The 19,233-nt window shown below is 35.8% G+C and overlaps 1 protein-coding gene across 4 annotated transcripts in view; it reads left to right on the forward strand.

The window, feature by feature from the left end:
- Positions 1-457: 457 nt before the first annotated feature.
- The window catches only part of Htr1f (5-hydroxytryptamine receptor 1F), a 137,547-nt gene continuing 118,771 nt past the window's right edge, over positions 458-19,233 (forward strand). The window contains exons 1-2 of one of the 4 annotated variants that reach the window (XM_063224767.1): positions 458-1,136; positions 18,982-19,099. The gene's annotated coding sequence lies outside the window, so the exon portion shown is untranslated. The remainder of the gene's footprint in view (positions 1,137-18,981; positions 19,100-19,233) is intronic. The other 3 variants (XM_063224768.1, XM_063224766.1, XM_063224769.1) reach the window with 3 other exon arrangements.

The raw sequence follows: 19,233 nt of genomic DNA on the forward strand, positions 1-19,233 counted from the left end.
AATGGGCTGGAAACACGTTTGTCTACAGGAAGTGTTGGAGGTGGGAAGGCAGAAAGGATCTCTGTAACACAAACCTCCTTTTATCATAAGTCTTGAACAAGGAGGCCTGGATGAGACTCTGGGGGAGGGGAGGCTCCTATGGAAAATCCCACCCGTCCTCCTAGCACTGGAGGTTTCTGCCTTCCAAGAAACATAGTTTCTAGGATAAATCAAAGCAGATTTGGAGAATTCCGGGTGCACTAACCGAACCGTGTTTGCGGGGTTATAAAACACTTTTCCGGGGAAAGATTTAATACCAGGATAAGGAAAAACAGTTTTCAAGGTCAAATCCAGGTCAAAATCGTCCAGGTGTCTTGGACAGCAGCTTGAGCATAAACCGCTGGAGATGTCTTAGAATAAAACAGGACCTAGACCTAGACTTGATTACTCTGCCCATCTTCCCTCTCTTACCCCCTAACCCAGTCCTTTTCCGGGAAATACCTACTTTGTAGAACTGTGGAGAGACAACCCTCTGAAGTCATCCACATGGCTGGCTCACAACTCTGCTCCCCAAAACCGCTGTCTACACCACTCCTGCCCCTTTCCTTATCTGACCTCAACTTATTCTTAGCCGCTCGACCGGATAAAAAGAGCCACTGGCATAGAGACACACAGAGGAAAAGTTAAAGGAAATGAAAGTGGTTCTATTTTGGCTGTCTTCAGAAAGGTGGCTCGCGTCATTTCCAGATTCTGTGCACAGATAATCTCCAAGGCACCGCTCAGGTGGAGGAGACCCGGTTCTTCCTGCCCTGCCCTTCTTCATGCATCCGTGGAAAGGGAGGGAGGAGACGGAGGAGCGAAGTCAAAGAAGAGGAAAAGTGAAACGAGCAAGGAGAGATAGGGGCGTGGAAAGAAGGGATGCAGGCCAGAAGAGAGAGGAGTTAGGGGCGCCAGGCCGGCCGGCCGCCACCCGGAGCCCCGCTCGCTGCGCCCAGCTCCGCAGCGCGCACTCCGCTCCGCGGCCCCGAGAGCAGCGGAGACGCGCCCAGGTCCTGCAGGCCGGGGGGACGCCGCGGGGTTCAGCCCCTGCCGCCCACGCCCAGCCCAGGACCTGGAGGTCACCTTTCTCTGCAGGACTCTTGCGGGGAGCCATCAGGGTGAGTACGAGGATCCAAAGGGAACCGGGGAGAGCGCATGGTGCCCGCGCCTGGTATGCAGGTGGGAAGGGGGAAGGGGGTCCCTGCCAGGGTTTGCGCTCTGCTAAAGAGCTGGGAAGACCTGCAGGGCTGGCAGCAACTTCCTGCAGGTGCTACTTTGATAAAGTGGCTTAGGAATTTAAGAATCTCCCTTTCCCTTTGCACCCTTCACCTCTGCTCCCTGGGGCGAACTTTTGGGGAGCCAGTGTGGTACTGCGCAGAGTAGATGATCCAGGCTGTAAGGAAAGCATCTGGCCCCGGACCCAAGGACGACGGACGGTGGTCCAAGCCCCTGATGTCCCAATTAGGGCGCAGCTCTGGGCGCTCCCGCCCAGGTCTCCGCTGGGACCGGCAGAGATGAGGCACCAGCCAGAAGCCGGCTCTGGAAGGTCAGGGAGGTCTTCGAGTATTTATCACCCGGCTGCATCTGGGGAGGATCCAGGGAGAAGGGATAAAAATAATTGTGAGAGACGGGGAGAAGCCATAGATCGAAAATCATCTGCAGTTTTCCAAGTTGGTTCCCCGGGATAGAGGGGTGAGAAGGAGCAAAGTACGGGGCCACTGCAGGTCTTGACTGAGGAATGGCTGCTGGCATCTTCCGGCTTACAGGCAAGATTGGGCAAAGAATGCGGGCCACCGCGAGGCCAGCAGGATGAGGGTCCTCCTGGGGTTCCCGCCCCACCCCAACATGAGCTGAGAGATTTGCAACTGTGTGCCTTCAAGTTTAGAAATGAAACGAAGGGGCGAAGAGGAAGAATACACGCAGACACTGGCATTTTGGGCGGCCCATACATTCGATATTTTATTACGAGTTTGTTTGCTTAAAAGAAGTGGCCAGACGGGGCACTGGGTGGAAACAGAACGTGCGCTCCCACGCACTTCGGAGGAAACCTTGATGGGAGGTAAAGGTCGTTTTCCCTGAGGTTCAGTACTTCCAAGTTCCTTGGCGACTGTAATATAATTAAAATAATTTGCTAGGTGTGTATTTAAGAGGACATAGGCAGGTAGGATATCTTTCCCTTCCCAGTTTCTCAGGAGCAGTTCATTAATTACTGCTGTTTGATCGCATTTTAGTGGGTGTGCTATCCCTAAAACCAGCAAAATGATACACATTCAAAACGTGTTTCATTCCAGTTCCAATTACATACAGGTCTTTGTGATCAATAATCTAAACGTAATTACATTGAATTTGCTGTGCTCCTCAGTGTGTAGCGGGGGAAGCAGAGCAGACTCAGCTGCCGTTCTCAGTTGCAGGGAGACTGTCCACCCCAAAGCTAATCTGCAGAAGACTCCGCATCCCCTCGGAGCTTACAGTTGTCTGTACACTCAATCCAACCCATAAGTATCATCACTTCTTACGGCAAAGGGAAATGTAGGTCTTGCTTCTCTCTGCTCAGTTCAGTCTCTGTTTCAATCTTGATCTTGAAAGTAGTTTTGCACTATTTCCAGTCAAAAGTGATTTTCTAAATTTTGGAAATGTTCACTAACCATCACAAGCATATATTTCTAGAGCAAATGATGTACTTGCCTCGTAGTACCTTAGGAGTTCCTAGATACAGCTTATTTTCATCCAAAAATTTTAGTATAATTTCCACACTCATTAGTTAACATGTATCATTTGTTTAAGCCTCAATTTTGGCTTAATACAAAGCCAATGAGTTTAAATTCTATCAAGAGTTGTTCCATGGTTTATAAAGATCTCTATTTATTGGGATTAAAACAGATAGCACAATTTTTGTCACCTTGCTGCAAGTTTGATACATGGTTAGGATTAAGCAGTAGCACAATTGTGTGGGTAGCTCTTTCAATTATTTTAAATAAATCAATAGGTTGGTGTAAGTGCCTGCCTGGCACACATGAGATGGTGAGTTTGATCCCTGGTGTCACATACTAAATAAATAAATAAATTTAATTTAAATAACTAAATACATGTATTGCTTACCTAGTTTTATAAAGTTCTTAGATATGTTGTTCCTACAAAGAGTATCATAAGGTTGCTTATAAAAGCATTCTACTTTTCCTGAGAAATATTTTTTTTAGTTTAAAATTAGATATACATGCTTTTCTTTCTCCCCAACTTCCAAACTTTATTGGACATAATAAAATAAATTTTTAAAATCTCATATAGCTGGTCCCTTTTGAATTTCATTGTCTATTGCTGAACTCATTTCAAGGATGTTTGAAGGACACTTTCTGGCATATCAGTAATAAATGGGTAATGCAAAACAATCTCGCCTTTTCTATTGCTTTACCCTTAAATTAAACAGATAACAAATATTAGTTTCTGCTCTCAAAGTTAAGAACCTACTGGAAAACTCAGAACTGTAATAAGAATGATTCGTCCACTTAAATACATACAATGAAAAATATTCAAGAGCTTAGGAAAGAACATCTATTAACAAAAATTATATCCAGTGCACATAGTGTTAAGGAGGAGAAAGCGGATGGATCTATAATTGTCCTTGTTTCCTGCTCTCCACAATAGTATATGACTTTTAAACCCAAGGTAAGGAATTCCTGTTTACTTCATATCTTTGGGGGGACACAGATCATTTTCAGAGGAAAATACCTTATTCTCTTGCTATTGCATAAAGATTACCTTTTAGAATAGAAGAGAGGGCTCAAGAATGTTAAGAAACTGTGAAAGCTTCTCAGACTACTCTTTAGCCAGAGAGAGCAATAGAAAATTGAGAATGACTAAATTCTGGATTTATTTGGAAGTAAAGGAGAGACTTGATGATAGGTTAATGTTGTTATTTATGGAAGGAAATCAGGGATCACATCTATAATTATGTTCAAAGTAACTGGAATAATAAATTTGTCAGCAATTATTGTCGGAAGCCTCGGGAGAACAGTTAAGTTTCGAGCAACTTGTTAGATATCCATGTTCAGAGATCACCAGGATTGTTGAGACAGCGCTCGGAGACAAAGTCAAAGCTGGAGATGAAAGTGTGTGAGTCATCAGTAGAAAACTGGCATTTATAACAATTGAATCTTATTAAACAATTTCAGGAGATAGTGCACTTAATGAATCAAGGTGCGAAAGAGCTCTAGAGCATTCCCAAATATAGATACTGACAAGACTAGGAATTAGAAAAGGAAACTGAAAAGGAGCTGATGAATAGGGAGAAACCCAGAAGGGTGTAATACTGTGGAACCCAAAAGACATAAGTAAGTGTTTTAAGCAGAAGCTTCACAATCAACTGTCTCCAATATTACTGGAGGGTTAACTGATATGAGTTCAAAAATTGATCTTTATATGAACTTTGTGTTAGTTTTCTATGACTGTGAAAAATTAACTGAGATGGTCAGTTTGTAAGGAGGAAACAATTTATTTTGGCTCACAGTTTTAGTACATGGCAGACAAGAATGGTAGGATTGTACAGTGCAGGAGTCCGGTTCTATTCACAGTGCTCAGGGAACAGAGAGAGATAGGAAGGGGTCCACCTCTCAGTGTCCTTCTCAAGGGCGTGCCATTAATGGCCTACCTTTCTTCAATCAGGCTACATCTTCTACAAGTCCCACCACCTCCCAACAGCCCACACCTCACGCATCTTTATGGGACATTCAGTATCCAAATTATAACAATCTTGGTAGGTATTATTTCAATCAAAATAATAGTGGCTACAGATTGATTGATGAATATTAAACAATTATTTGCAACCTAATGATTCCAATCATGGCAAATTACCTTACAAATGTTTTTAAGTACAATAGGATACATTCAAAGCAGCTTTGTACACAAGTTAAAAATAAAAAAATAACCAAAATAGACTTTATATAGTCAGTCAATAAAATACTGTGCAACTACTAAAATTATTAAGGTCACTTTATATGTATTGAAAAGAAGAGATCTTTGAGGGTATACTGAGCAAGGAAAAAGTTGCACTATAGTGTTTATTATTTATCAAAGAAAATGGAAAAATGAGCCTACATGCAAAAATCTGTTTTAAAAAACAGGAGATAATAGTATACTTGCACAAAGGGAAACTGGGTGGCAGGGCATTATAATGAGAAGCAAATGGACTCATGTATGTGCCTTAATTTCCTTGAATTACGTGCATGTAGATTGCTATTCAACACTCTAAAAATTATTCATAAATCTGAAAAGTATTTGCAATTTAAAGTAAGGGAAAAGAAAGGATGGAGCAGTAAGGAAATAAATGTTCTATATAACATTACTCTAAAGAAGTTTTCCAAAAGAAGATTAAAAGTAGCTGGAGGGAGGCGTGGAGATTTGTTTTTAAAATGAAAGCTGTTAATTATACATCAAACCAGTGAGAATGAACTACATAGAACATAAAGTTGATTTTTTAAACAATGAAGAGATCAACTGTGGGAGCATATTTCCTTAACAAGTAGTAGGGAAGGTCATTAAAATTACTAGTAAAAGAAAGAACTGACCTGACCAGGAATATAGAGTGTCATTTCCTAAAAAAGCTCCAGACAGTGTCTTCTGCTCAGCATTCTAAAGTTAAACACTGCCTGCATCACTGGTGTGAACCACTGCAGTTGATGCTACCATAAAGTCTCAGTTTCCAGTGCCATTTGCACATTCAGCATCTCATCAAAGCCATGCCTATGGTTGCTTGTTTCTCCTTTCAGTTTCCCTTAGCAGCTAGCAGAGTTGTCACTGCTGTCAGAATTAACTCTGCCTCTGCAACAGGATCCCTTCACTCTCAGCATTATTTTTGTTTACTGGGAATTTAGAGATTCTGAGGAATGAATCTCCCTGGCCACTTCTAATACTGTCCATTTATCTGTTCAGGTACGCTTCTCTTCCATTCTGTAGTCAAGCTCTAGAACCCACAGTTATCCTAATCCAATCTGAACCTTGCTTATAAAGCCATTCTTCTCCCCACCCTGCAACTTTAGCCTCTTCTTCATTGGATTACTCCATCATGTAAATGTCACTCCCATTCTTAAAACCAGAAGACAAATTTAAAAGTTTATTATGATGCTGAACTACTCCCCTCAACCCCATAACTACACCTCTAAGTCTTTTTCTCGGTCAGTTTCGGTGGAAGGAGGACTATTTTTTAAAATTTTCTGTGACCCTTTCCATTAAGTCTTCTCTCCCATCCCCAGCTGACTTCCAGTATGGCTGTGTAACTGCTTTGGCAAGGATTAGAATATCATTAAATCCAAAGATACTGATCACTGAAACCACTCTTCCCTTTGAAATCAATCATAGCACTCTCCTGGTCCCTGCTGTAAATTGTGGAATTTTATTTCACCATTTGATGATTCTTTTCCACTATGCATCCTCAGCTCTCTTCTCTATTTATTCCTATTCTTCTTCTCTTTCATTCAAAGATCCCTTTGTGATCTTTGTGAAAAAAATACAATAAATGAATAAATAAAACACAAATAGCTATTGTATCTCTTCTCTGGAAAAGGAAATTTGCATACATTCAAATATTTACAGATAATTTCAAGTAATGGACAGACTCACTGAAGCCAATGGAAATTAGGAATCTTTCCCAGAAACTCTCATAAAATAATTTCAACAGCTACTGTTATTTCTTTTAATCTTTCCAAATGAAATGATGAATCCCAGTTATCCCAAATGTGAAAATGAACCTCAGCTTTAGATATTCATTGCCAGCAAAAAAGTCTTTGGCTTGACTCTCTCTTTTTTTTTTTTTTTTTTTTTTTTGAACAATTAGCAAAAGAGAACATTAGAGAAAATAACAAAAAATTTCCCCCAACTGAATGTCTCGCCAGGGTGATAAAAAAAGAAAAGAAAAGGGAATAAAATTTAAAAAGGAAGAAATTCTTTACTCTCCCATATAATGTCTCTTGGTGCCAAGATTGAGTACATGTGCAGTAGTCATCAATAATAGCTCCACTGGGACCCGTCTCACATTTGTGTAAACTGAACTCCTTCTGACTATTCAACCCAAATCTTTCCAGTTTGCTAAAATGCATAGGGATCACTCCCTGGGCAAATCCATGACCTCTGAGTCCAGTTGGTTCATAATTAAACTTATCTTTCTCCATTAAATATTTAAGCCACTTATATTACATATCAACAGTTCTCCCAAACATCTTCTCTTTAATTCTAACTTGTACTTAAATATGAATTCTACCAGTGTATTCCCAGTATCCCATGAGTCTATCTGCTCTTCCCTTCTGACCATTCCTTTACTTGATTTAATTCAAAACACCTGTCCTGGCCTCTTCTTATACCTTCCACAGCCACCTTCCTGCATCTCATCTTGTCCCTGAGTCATTTTTCCCGTAGCACCACCAAATTAATTTTATGGTTATTACTGCTTACAATCTTCACTCAACTCTGAATGTGTTACTCTCTGGCAAATTTGTAGTCATTTTTCCATGATGTCTTGTATTTATTTTCCTTCCAAGATCTCTTCTTTTACCAGAAAGGAAGCTATTCCTCTGCATGAGCTATTCCTTTGTGAGCATACATGTTGAACTCACTACGCTGTTTCCATTTTACTCATTTAAACCTTTCCTTTCACGGTAAGCCAGTGAATCCCTAGGGAGGGACAGGAATTAAGCCTTGTTGATCTCTGTTGAGTGTCCTATAGATCTTGGCACAAAGAGCATCAAAAGGAGACTTTCAGACTCTCAAGTTGTCTGGCTGGACAGAGCTAAACAAGTCATGTAACTAAACATGTCACAGCTACCTCTGGATGGGAATAACTTTCCAGAAATCCACTCAAAAAATTCTCTCTCAATGCCAATAGTGACTTTATGAAATCTCACTCTTCGAAACTCATTTGCAAAGTTTAAATTAAAGAAAAAAAACCAGAAGCTTCCTAAACATAATCATCTGTACCTTCTGTCTCCAAGACAGATGGCTATTTCTCTTGTAAATAAAATGTCAAGGGAAGAAAATCATATGACCTCACTGAGTAAGCCACTTTAGTATGCTGCTCCCTTTATCTTTTATCATGGACACTACAAACTGACATTGCTATACTGAATTCTTTTTTTTTTTTTTTTTTTTTTGAAAAAGAAAGGCAATAGGCAGTTACATTTTCCTTATGTCAATCTTCCATCTATTTTGAAATAAAGTTGACCAATGTGAAACAAAACATCTCAATCAAATCAGAATTTAGTGATATCCACCCATCTTTTGCAAATGTATATTTCTAATTTTCTACTTTATCCAAGACTCAGGTCTTTTCCTACAGTTCAGCTTGAATTGTTCTTCTCTTTTTATCTTACAATTAATGTATCAGTTTATCAAAACACTCATAGAGAGAATTAAGTAAAATCTTCTTTGGAATATGTAAATTTTATTTGAATACAATGTATTTAATATAGCATTAAAGTAGTCACATTTATATGAAAATGTCTAGGCTTGTGAAGATCCTGCAGTATTTTATAATCATGTTTTGATCTTCTAATACCTTGCTTTCTGAGGTTCTTCTGACATTTTTGAAACAAAAATACAATTTATGACTCTCATCTAATCATCATTGCAAAGGATTGGAACTGTAGCTCTGTGGCAGAGTTGACCAGCTTGTGTAAGATCCTAAGTGAGCCCCTGCACTGAAAAAAAAAAAAAAACCATTATCCTTTCAGGTTAGACTCTTACATCGTACTTACAAGTAATAGTAGCTCAGTTACACAGTTATAATAGTGAATAGATTAATGGCACATTATCATACTTTTTATTAAATGTTTGCAATAATAGATTCTAGATTCAAAAATGGTCATTTTTAACACTCTGGTTGCATTTTATACATTGCATCTACTGCAACATGGCACTAATAATTCAAGGCATCTTTTTGATGTTCTTTGGAATTTTGGCTGCTGTGCTTGACAAGCCAAGGACCCTAATCTAATTGAAATAAAAGAAATAGAGCTCTCTATTCTTACCTGTCAAAACTAAATCTAGGTTTTATGATTTTGAGACTTTGTCTTTTAAAAAAAGAAACCAGGATTCCAAATGGCACAAAACCATTTTTTCTCTGAAATTCATCTGTGGGTCTTTCTTTCCCTCTCTTGATTAGGTTCAAACTGCCACCAGCAATATTAATAGACACCAGGTGAAAGAAACTAATCTTTCTTTCATAGTTACAACTCTAGGAAGAACCTTCAAGTGAATGAGTTAAACCTTCACAAACTTTGTTTTTATTTAAATAAGTTTGCCAAGATTAAAGGCTCGTGTCCGAGCACCTTTCCCTCCTTTTCAGATCTCTTTTCTTGCTCAAAGTAGGCACACTCTTGCATTGCACGTGGCTATTACTTCAGACCCCAAGGAAAAATTCATCAAAGTTTTCATGGTTTCTCGTATACATTTGGCAAAATGGAAGATAAATAGAAAGTAGGGAAAGGGTCAAGCAATTTTCCAAATTATCTATTCCATTGTTTTAGAAAAATTTCAATATATATGCTAATTTGTTTCATTTATACTATTAGTTTCTCCTAGTTTTTCAAAAAGAAATTTTTACATTATTAAGAGAGAATCTTTTTTTTTTTGTTTATGACTTGTGCTCTCAGTAACATCTTGGCCATTCTTTTAAGCTTATGGTGTACAGTGTATTAACCAGCATTGTCCTCTAATTGTTGTTTTACTTTTTCATAGATACAAGATGAGTTCTTTCATATTTATTTCTTAATATCTAATTCTATTACATTAAAATAAAAATTTATAAAAGACTTTTATACTTTGAAAAAATATACAAGTATTTTGTCTTTATAAAAGTATCAATAGGCAATACTTTTGCAGTAACTTAGGAAGTTTAATTTAAAACCAGTGTCACATTGAAGCATTACTTTTCCAAATAAGATATCTGATTTGTAAGATTCCAATATGTAGAATTCACAGAGAAGAGAAGTAAATGTTTTCTGAATTAAAATAGTTATGATTGTCTGTACATTCAAAAAATGATATTGCACGTGACTAAATATAAAGTGGAAAGAATGTCCTAACCCAGACACAAACTGAATAGTTACAAAAATAATTTAGAACTGTATGTATTTCCATGAGACAAATCACAGTAGTCTGAAAATGAACTGTTTGATTCCTTTCCAAGTGGCACTCAAATATATTATTGTATCTATCTTCACTTCTGTAAAAGCATGATTAGACTAAATTTACAGAAGGAAGTGATCTAAGAGAGACTCAATGGTTTATCTGACAAGCAAGGGCTGGAGGTAGGTACAAATCACATTTCACCTTGTGGAATGTTACCTTTTAATACTAAAATGTTTGAGAAAGACTACATCTTCCCCTGATTCATTTTAATATGTTTTATCTCTTCATTATCTGTTATAGTTAAATAATAATCTATTGAAATATTTTACTTATAATTAAAAGGTATATTCTTTCAGATTATTAACTTTACAGATTTTCCAATACACAAAAATAAGATTTTTAAAAATATTTTCCGGGGCTGGGGATTTAGCTCAGCGGCATAAGCGCCTGCCTTGCAAGCAGGCAGTCCTGAGTTCGATCCCTGGTACTGATAAAAACGAAAAAGACAAAAAAAAAAAAAAAATTTTTTTTCCACATTTTTGTGGAAACGACAATAGAATACACATTTTTCTCAGAAGCACATGGAAGTTTCCTCAGAATCCATCATATACTAATCTAAAAAGTAAGCATAAGTAAATACAAAAGAATTGAAATTATACCATGCATATTATCATTTTATAGTGTAATGGAACTAGATATCAATGACAAAAGAAAACAGAGGAAGTATACAAATGCATGGTAACTAAACAATACACTGTTAAATAAATGGTGATTTACAGATGAAATCAAGAAAAAAACGACAGTTTCTAGAAGTGAAAATTTCAATATAATTTAGCTGAATTCTTGAGACAATGAAAGTACTCCTAAAAGGGGAGTTTATGTTTGTGAATGCTCCCACATCACAAAAACAGAGCCCAAACAAATAAACTAATGATATATATCAAGGTCCTAGAAACGTAAGAATAGTCTCCAAACCCAAACTTAGTACAAATATGGAAATTATAACGATCAGAGCAGGAATCAATGAATTTAAATCAAAAGCACTTACAAAGGATCAATAAATTGAAGGTTGGTTTTCTGGAAGAATAAACAAAACAGACAAGCCCACAGTCAATCTAACTTTCTAAAAAAGACCCAAATAAATGCAATTGGGAATGAAAAATCAGAAATCACGATGGAAACTGTCAAAGTAAAAAGATCACCAATAACTATAACAAAAATGTAAGGGAAGAGCTAATGCTAATACATGTGAAACTCTTTAATGAAGTTGAATTGGAAAGTGTACTCCTAAAATCATTCCTGCAATGACTAGCATTACCCCGAATCCAAAACTAGACAATGATCTAGCCAAAAAAAGAGAGAGAGAGAGAATCATAGACTAATCTCCTTAATGAATATGGGAATAAAAACCCTCAATGAGATCATCACAAACAGAATGCAGTGCATCCTCAAAAAAATCATACATCATGAGGAAGTAGACCTTATCCCTGGGATGCAAGGATGTTCAACATAAGCAAATTTTAAAAAATCACGTAATCATCTTAATAGATGCAGGAAAATCCTTTGACAAATTCTAATGTCCTTTATGATAAATCATTGCAGGAAAAAAATATAGAAAGTAATTATCTCAATCCAATGTTATTTATGACAAACCCTATGGCCAACATAACAGTAAAAGGGAAAAAACTTTCCCCTAAAATCATGAAAAAGTCAAGAATGTCCACTGTCACCACTCCTGTCAATATAGTACTCAAAATATTATTGAGATCATTTAAGCAAGAAAAAGAAAGGATATGGGAAGAAAACAAAGACCTGAAATAATCATCATGTGCAGATGACATGATCTTGCACATAGAAAACCCAAAAAAGTCCACTAGAAAACTCTTAAAATTAATAACCAAATTCAGTAACATAGGTTTAAAAAACAGAAAACTCAGCAGCATTTGTATACTAATAATGAACTCACTAAAAAGAAATCAGAAAAAAATACCAAGAAAACTTAAACAGAAAGTAAGAAATTGAAAGATCTTTACAGAAAAAGGAAATAGGGGACATCAGAAAACGGAAAAATATCCTCTATTCCTGTGCAGGCAGAAACAATATAATCAAAATAGTCGTAGTTCCAAAATTGATATGTATCCCCAATCAAAGCAACAACAGCATTTTTTTTTTACAGAATTAAGGAAAATAATCCTAAAATTCATGAGGAACCAGAATAGTGATATATGTGCACCCATGTTTATAGCTTCACTATTTTTAATAACCAGATCTTGGAAATGAGCCAAATGCCATCAACTGAGGAATGGATAAAAAAGACACAGTATTTTAATACAATGTTATGCAACTCAACCATAAAAAAAATGATAAGCTCAAGGCTTTAGTAGGTAGAAACCACACTTTGAAATTTTCTTAATTTTTAAAATTTTTTATTATTTTGAAGGTGGTGAAATACAACAGAACAAAGCCAGTAGAGACAGTGCAGTGAAACTGGTACAGAACACCGCAACAGGTTACTGGGATAACAGTAGTAGGTGCCATAGTATATCTCATTATCTTCACAATAGTTGCTCTTTCAACCAGGTATAGCAAAATCAAACCAAATACAGAACATTACAGAACTTATCAAAACAGAATATTGAATAAAGCAATACAATTAATAAGAACAAAGCAAAACAGTGACAACAATGTTTGCTTTCAAAGAGATGGTAGAAGGAAATCCCCTATTTGCTATATTGCATACGGTCAGCCTCCCAAGAGATGCTCAGACTTCTGGCTCCCATTTGCTAACAGGGAGGGGGGAGGCGGGTGTTGGATTCTCAGCCTCCGCGCTGGTAGGTTCTCACTGCTTACCAAGGGGCTGGCTGGTTGCTTGGTTTCCCAGCTCCCTAAGCTCCAGCATGTCCAGGATCTCAGGATGCTGGCTGGTTCTTCCCTGGGGCGGCCACCGCTTGCCTGAACCACTAAATTTTCTTAATTTCATCATTTATATTGAACTTGTGTTGTCTAAGATTAGTCTTTTTTTGTACCAGGGATCAAAATTATGACCTCTCACTTTTAACGCAGGCACTTCTCCGCTAAATGCCTGGCCTCTAACATTAGATTTTTATATTTCCTTTGTTAGGGTTACCTAGAGTTTGTTGGCTTGAGTCATTTTATTTTTTAATTTTTCTTACAAACAAAATAACACTACAATTTATTTTACCTAATCTGCATATCTAATCTGATTATTTTCCTTCTTACTAGATTAATGATTTATTCAATTTATTTTTAAATTAGCCACCATAAATATCAGGATTCATTTTACTTGGACTAAACAATATTCAATGGTTTCAATGGTTTCTTGTTTCTTTTGTTTTTCTTTTTCTTTTTTTTTTTTTTTTTTTTTTTGTCACATCGCTTCTATTTTGTTCCTTGTCCCTTTTTCACTAATTGGTAATTGTTTTCACTCATTTTCTTAGAGGAAAATACATCTGGAAGTTCGTATTTATGACCAAATGGAGTTTATATGGCTTCTGTTAGAAATTGGTAAAGAAAGTGAAGAAGAAAACTCTGTCATCAAAATGTTACTTTTCACTGCATGTACTGTTGCCATCTTTACCATAATACACTTCAGTGGTGCCTGCTTTGATAAGTTATAATTCTTTCGCTTCTACCTCTGTGACTTCTATCAATTTAATAACATGATTTCAACCAAAGATTCCTGAAATTTTGAACAGAAAGCTGTGAGATATCAATAGTTTCTAACAATGGTTCTGTTTTATTCTCCTCTAGAGTTTTATAAATTAATTCAATGTCAAGTCAGGTGACTTAGGAACTACATTTCTTAAAAAGAAATTCCCTGAGCTCTTGACTCATTTAATATGGTAGAAATAAGGAAAAAAAATGTGGCTAGTATGTATACATACTACACTTACCTATCCGAAACTGATATTTACTTTGCTGATAGAAATTAAGAAAATGAAAATTTTCCCTTTCTCTCTCCCAAATAATATTTGGGGTTTTAAAAATATTTTAAAATAATCCTGATTTGAGAAACATCACTATCTTACTTTTTATCATAACTTGGAAGTATGCTATACTTCACAGCCTTTTTTATTCATCCTTAAAAATACTTAAATTAATAAACCATGTTCTTGAAACTGAAATTTACCCCTATCTGGTTCATTTTTTCTAAATGATTACCATAGATCTGCCTTTGCCATTTAGTTATTTCTTAGGCTTTCAATAAAGTTCTATTGTGAAAAATACTTTCTGCAAACAGACATACAAATTATTTGAAATAAGGTGGGTCCTGGTACAGCTACACAATGAATTCGCAGTTTCACAATAGAGCAAAGTAGTCCTTTAAGTAAAGTAGAGAAAAAGGAATTTCATGGGTTTTAATTATGAGTGAGATATGAAACATAAAGAGCATGACAATATTTTCAGTGTCAATAGGTGAAAACTCATCTCTCAAAGGAATACATAATAGCAAAGAAAGATTAATCTAAAACTATTTTTAAAATATGACTTTAAATAGTCTCAATGAAAGTGTTCTTTCGCTAGTGATATTCTGGTAAGTGTTTAACAACTAGGTAAAAAAAGAAAGGCCTGAGCCCGTATTTGCTGAATTTGCTGATTTTCATAGTGTAAAGCCTCCTAGCATGATCCATTTCAAGCTATCAACACTTAGTTGCTGAAATTAGAAGAAATATGCCTGGTTGCTATAAGGAACCAGTGATAGCTAGTTCCTGAAAACCACTGATAATCCATGTAACATATTTTAAAATAGTTACCCAGTTATCTGATAAAGGCAAGGGTATCTTGTGCCTGATCATAATTTAGTTTCCTCCTTAAAGTAGTGAATGAGACCATGAAAATTGTCTTATCACATTGAAAAGGACTGAGTCTGCAGGAGCAAAAATGCACAAATTTGAATCTCAGCACTATATGTACTGTGTGATTATAGAAAAATTACTAAATTTATCTAAGTGTTAAATTTAAATTTATTTTTTACTTGATAAAAATTGAGTATTTCAGGATGATGAATGTGATGTTTTTGAAAGATGTATACTTTGTAGAATGACTAAATGAAGCTACTAATATAAGAATTATTTCACATATTTATTTGTTGTAAGGACATTTAAAATCTACTCTCAGTAATTTTCAAATATACACTGCAACATTGTTAATCATAATCACCTCCTTATACAATAGGTCTTTGAAGTTTGTTCCCCCTATCTAGCTGAAATTCTGTATGCTTTGACTAAATCACTCTAATATCACCTCTCTACCCCCTAGTAACCATTTTTCTATGCTCTTTCTATGAATTTGACTTTCTTTTATTTTTTATATTCATCTGTAATATTCTAAAAACATCAGAAGATATAGCAAACATAATGGATAAAAATAGAATAAAAATGACTGTAGCTGGTATATAGATTATAAATGATTATTATTGTTTATTTTCTGCAATTGCTTATTTCCTTCTGTTCTTTATTTTTAAAAAAATAATAAATTGAGGTCATATGATACAGTAATATTGGAAAACAGATGACTTTGACTCTAATGTTTGCACACCTCTCTAACTACCTAAAAACTGCTCCTACAGAGGACAGGAGTTTAATGGAAGTGCAAATATCACAGGAAGGACTCCATAGAAAAATTAATTTTTCTCCTGTATGATTAAGAAATGTCAAAATAGCACACAGCTTGGAGGAAGCTACAGGCCATAGCACCCTAAAGTCTTTGTAGCATCATTTTTCAGCCTCTATGGTTGAAGGAAAGGAAGTTGAGGAGTGTGGAAAAGGCATTGATTGTCCATCCTATAGTTTTCACAAAAATACAATTTTTGAAAAAATAAAGACAATGTGTTATAGGAATTAATGAGAAAAACCCAACTTTTAGTTATAATAAACAGAGGAGATTGAAAATCCTGAGATTTACCAGAGTATCTGAAGTATTCATATGGATAATGAAAAAAAGAATTGACACAGAAATATAATATTTTTAATTAATAGATAAATGGCCTCATATATTCCAAACACAAAGCAATCTTAGGATAGAATTGGGATATACGCTACAAAAGTGGTTGGGTACCGAGCTAAAGCATGAACTTACAAACTTGTCTGTTCTTACGTACTTACCGTATTTAATGATACACACTCAATATTAGTTTCCACTTCCAGACCAATACTAAAAAGAAACTGTGGTTCTATCTAATAGAAGAGGAAGTGACACAGGGATGATCTGGCTTTCTACAGCATATCATTTAGGAGACATTGACAGTTTTGATGATAGAAGTAGCATGATGGAAGTGTGTAAGTTCCCACAGTGATAGGGCATTTACTAATTAAAATTCCTAGCTTGTACACTGCAAGCAAAATTACAAGCTCCCAATGACTATAGATACCAGCAGATGGTAATGTTTTAGTTGTTTCTTTATGAAAACAAGAACAAACCTTGAAGAAGTTTACTCTCTCCTTTGTCTCCAGTTGCAACATATCAGTAAAACTGCTTTTGCCCTTTCTAGAATTAAAAAAATCCCAGGTAAGTATTTCATACTTTTTAATTCAAGTTTTCACTGGAGAATAAGCTAACTCTTACAAAATACATTAGTTTTGGATAATTTTTCAGTTCCATTTTCAGAAAACTGAGGCTTGAGAAAATTTAAAATGTGACAGGAAAATATGATTAAAGAAAAGAGAGATTTTGCCAGCATATAATTCTAGTGAGGGAAAGGAACTTAGCTGACTCAGTAACTGCTGGTACCAGGCAGCAGTTGTTGCAGATTATTTCTATGCTTCTTTCAGTGGCCTCAAAATTAATAAACATAAAAATTTAATCTTTATCCTTCAACTTATCTCATCATTGGGCAGCTTGGAAGTATGATATGCAGAAGCTTTTTTTTCAATTCGCTCTTAATTCATTTCTATAGCAAGACTCTTTTTTTCTGATATTTATTCTTCCCATATTTTAAGCAGTTAATTTGTTTCTGTCTGGTTAGTACAAGGAAGATTGATAATATGTGGTAAAAACCAGGAGATAGAAGAACAATAAGCTCCAGTATCCACAGTCTGATACAGATATTCATCATAATCTGGCCCCACTCACATTTCCAAATTTATTTTTTAGAACATATCTGTTTGCTATTCTGATTTTCTCAACTTGGACTGTCTTAGCAAGCATCTCCTCAGCAAACTCTTCCCAAAGTTTCTCTAGACATTACTTAATTTACAAGCTTTTGCAGTACTTATTTGAATATTTATAATTGAATTCACCACATTTATATATAGTTTATATCTAAAAGATGTTTCCCTCATCTCCACTATGCCATGCGCTTCTAACTCGGTGACTAAAATAAGCTCTTAAAAAGCAATAAATGAAACATCGATCAATACTGCCTGGCTGTTTTAGTAGTGGTATCATCTTCAAGTCTCCAAACTTTTTATTTTTCAAATGACAAAATTACAACAGTTCAGTATAATTAGCTTTATTTATGTTCTAGAATTGGACAACATTTTGTTTCATAAAATAGAATAAATCTTCTAATGGATTGAGCAGAAAAGTTTGGTTTTCTAGACAGAGCCTGAAAAAGGCAGAAACACAACAAAAGTGATTGACTAGTTACTTTCCTCATAAGACAGGAACACATAATATGAATAATATAAAAATAAACAATTGTTTAATATCAGGTTATCTCTGGTTACTTCTTTTATGTAGCCTTTAAAACAAACGGAACAATGTTATCCCACCAAATGAAACTAGCCTGTTGAAACATGTGATTCTCGTCTTTCTAACTTCTCAGGAGGCCAAATAAAAAGTTCAGCCTCAGCTTGGTGATGTGGAATTTAGTGCGAGTGACCCATTTTAACTGTGAGCCTGCTCCATAGGGCCCTGGTGAGGGAGCTTAGTCCAAAGGAGGGCCTCTTGTAATTTTCATTTATCTTTTTATTCACTTTCAAAAGGAGGACAATGGCGCTTGCACTAACTCCTTGAAATCTCATAGTTGCTATTTGGTATCAAAATAAGAAAATTTATTTCAAAAGTGTCTGATAATTGTGAGGTATTAGATGCATTAAATACATAATTTGAATACTAAAAGCCTATGATTTGCTGAACTTTCAAATAACCATATGTACTGTGCACTGAGCACATGTGGAGATATACACATACACACACCCACAAGTGGATGAAATAAAATGCTACTGGACTTATTATTAAATTTTCCCATGGGTAGGAAAAGTGCCAACTTTGCTGATTTAGTAGTCTCACATCTGAATGTCATCAAGGAGGACACAGGTACTCCATTTTATCATTCTGAACCATCATAGTTCAAAAAATACTAATTTTTAGATTTTAAATTCTTAAAAAACTATAAACACAACTCTGTGTAGTAAATAATGGGTCATACACAGTCAAAATTTACATTTTTGACATTGAAATTCACTCAGTGAATGACTTTAAACAGCATTGGAAGAAATAGAAAACTGCTATAAAAATAAGAAAAATTAAGCAAGTCTTTACCATTCCCATTGCAAAGTTCTTTACATAATGATATACATTTTATCAAGCAAAACATTTTTTATAAGCCCTGAAACTGAAGGGTTGCTACTACTGGGAGCTCTGGCCTCATATTATTGCTCTGAATATGAACTAAAATTATTTTAGCATCGTGCACATTGGTTAAATATTACAAATGAGATGCATGACTGAAACAAGACCTGACCTCTATTGATGGCAGTGTGTTCAGTGCTGTTACTCCATATGACATAAAGGAAGTTAAACTTAAAATGTTAAAGAAAACAAATGGTGAGATTACTGAGGTGATTTAATGTTTGTCAAAGTTTTCATCATTCATTGGTTTTGCAGATGCTGCTTCGGTGATATTACTCATGCTGCTGCTGAAGTGATGCTATATAAAGCACAGCTCTGTCAAATTCAGAAGCATTAGTGGAAAGACATTCTTTGTCAGAGATGGAAGTGACAGGTACAAATTCCGCGGAAACTGATAACCCTCAGAAATGGCACTCTACTTTTCTAAGATACCAAAAAGACACTTCTTTCATAAAGAAAAACAAGAGTTGCTGTGATTTATTCTTGGGTTTTCTAGAGGAAAGCAAA

The sequence above is a fragment of the Cavia porcellus genome, unplaced genomic scaffold, assembly GCF_034190915.1.
Source record: "Cavia porcellus strain 051 isolate PalLab524CR breed Dunkin Hartley unplaced genomic scaffold, mCavPor4.1 scaffold_15, whole genome shotgun sequence".
Lineage (NCBI taxonomy): Eukaryota > Metazoa > Chordata > Mammalia > Rodentia > Caviidae > Cavia > Cavia porcellus.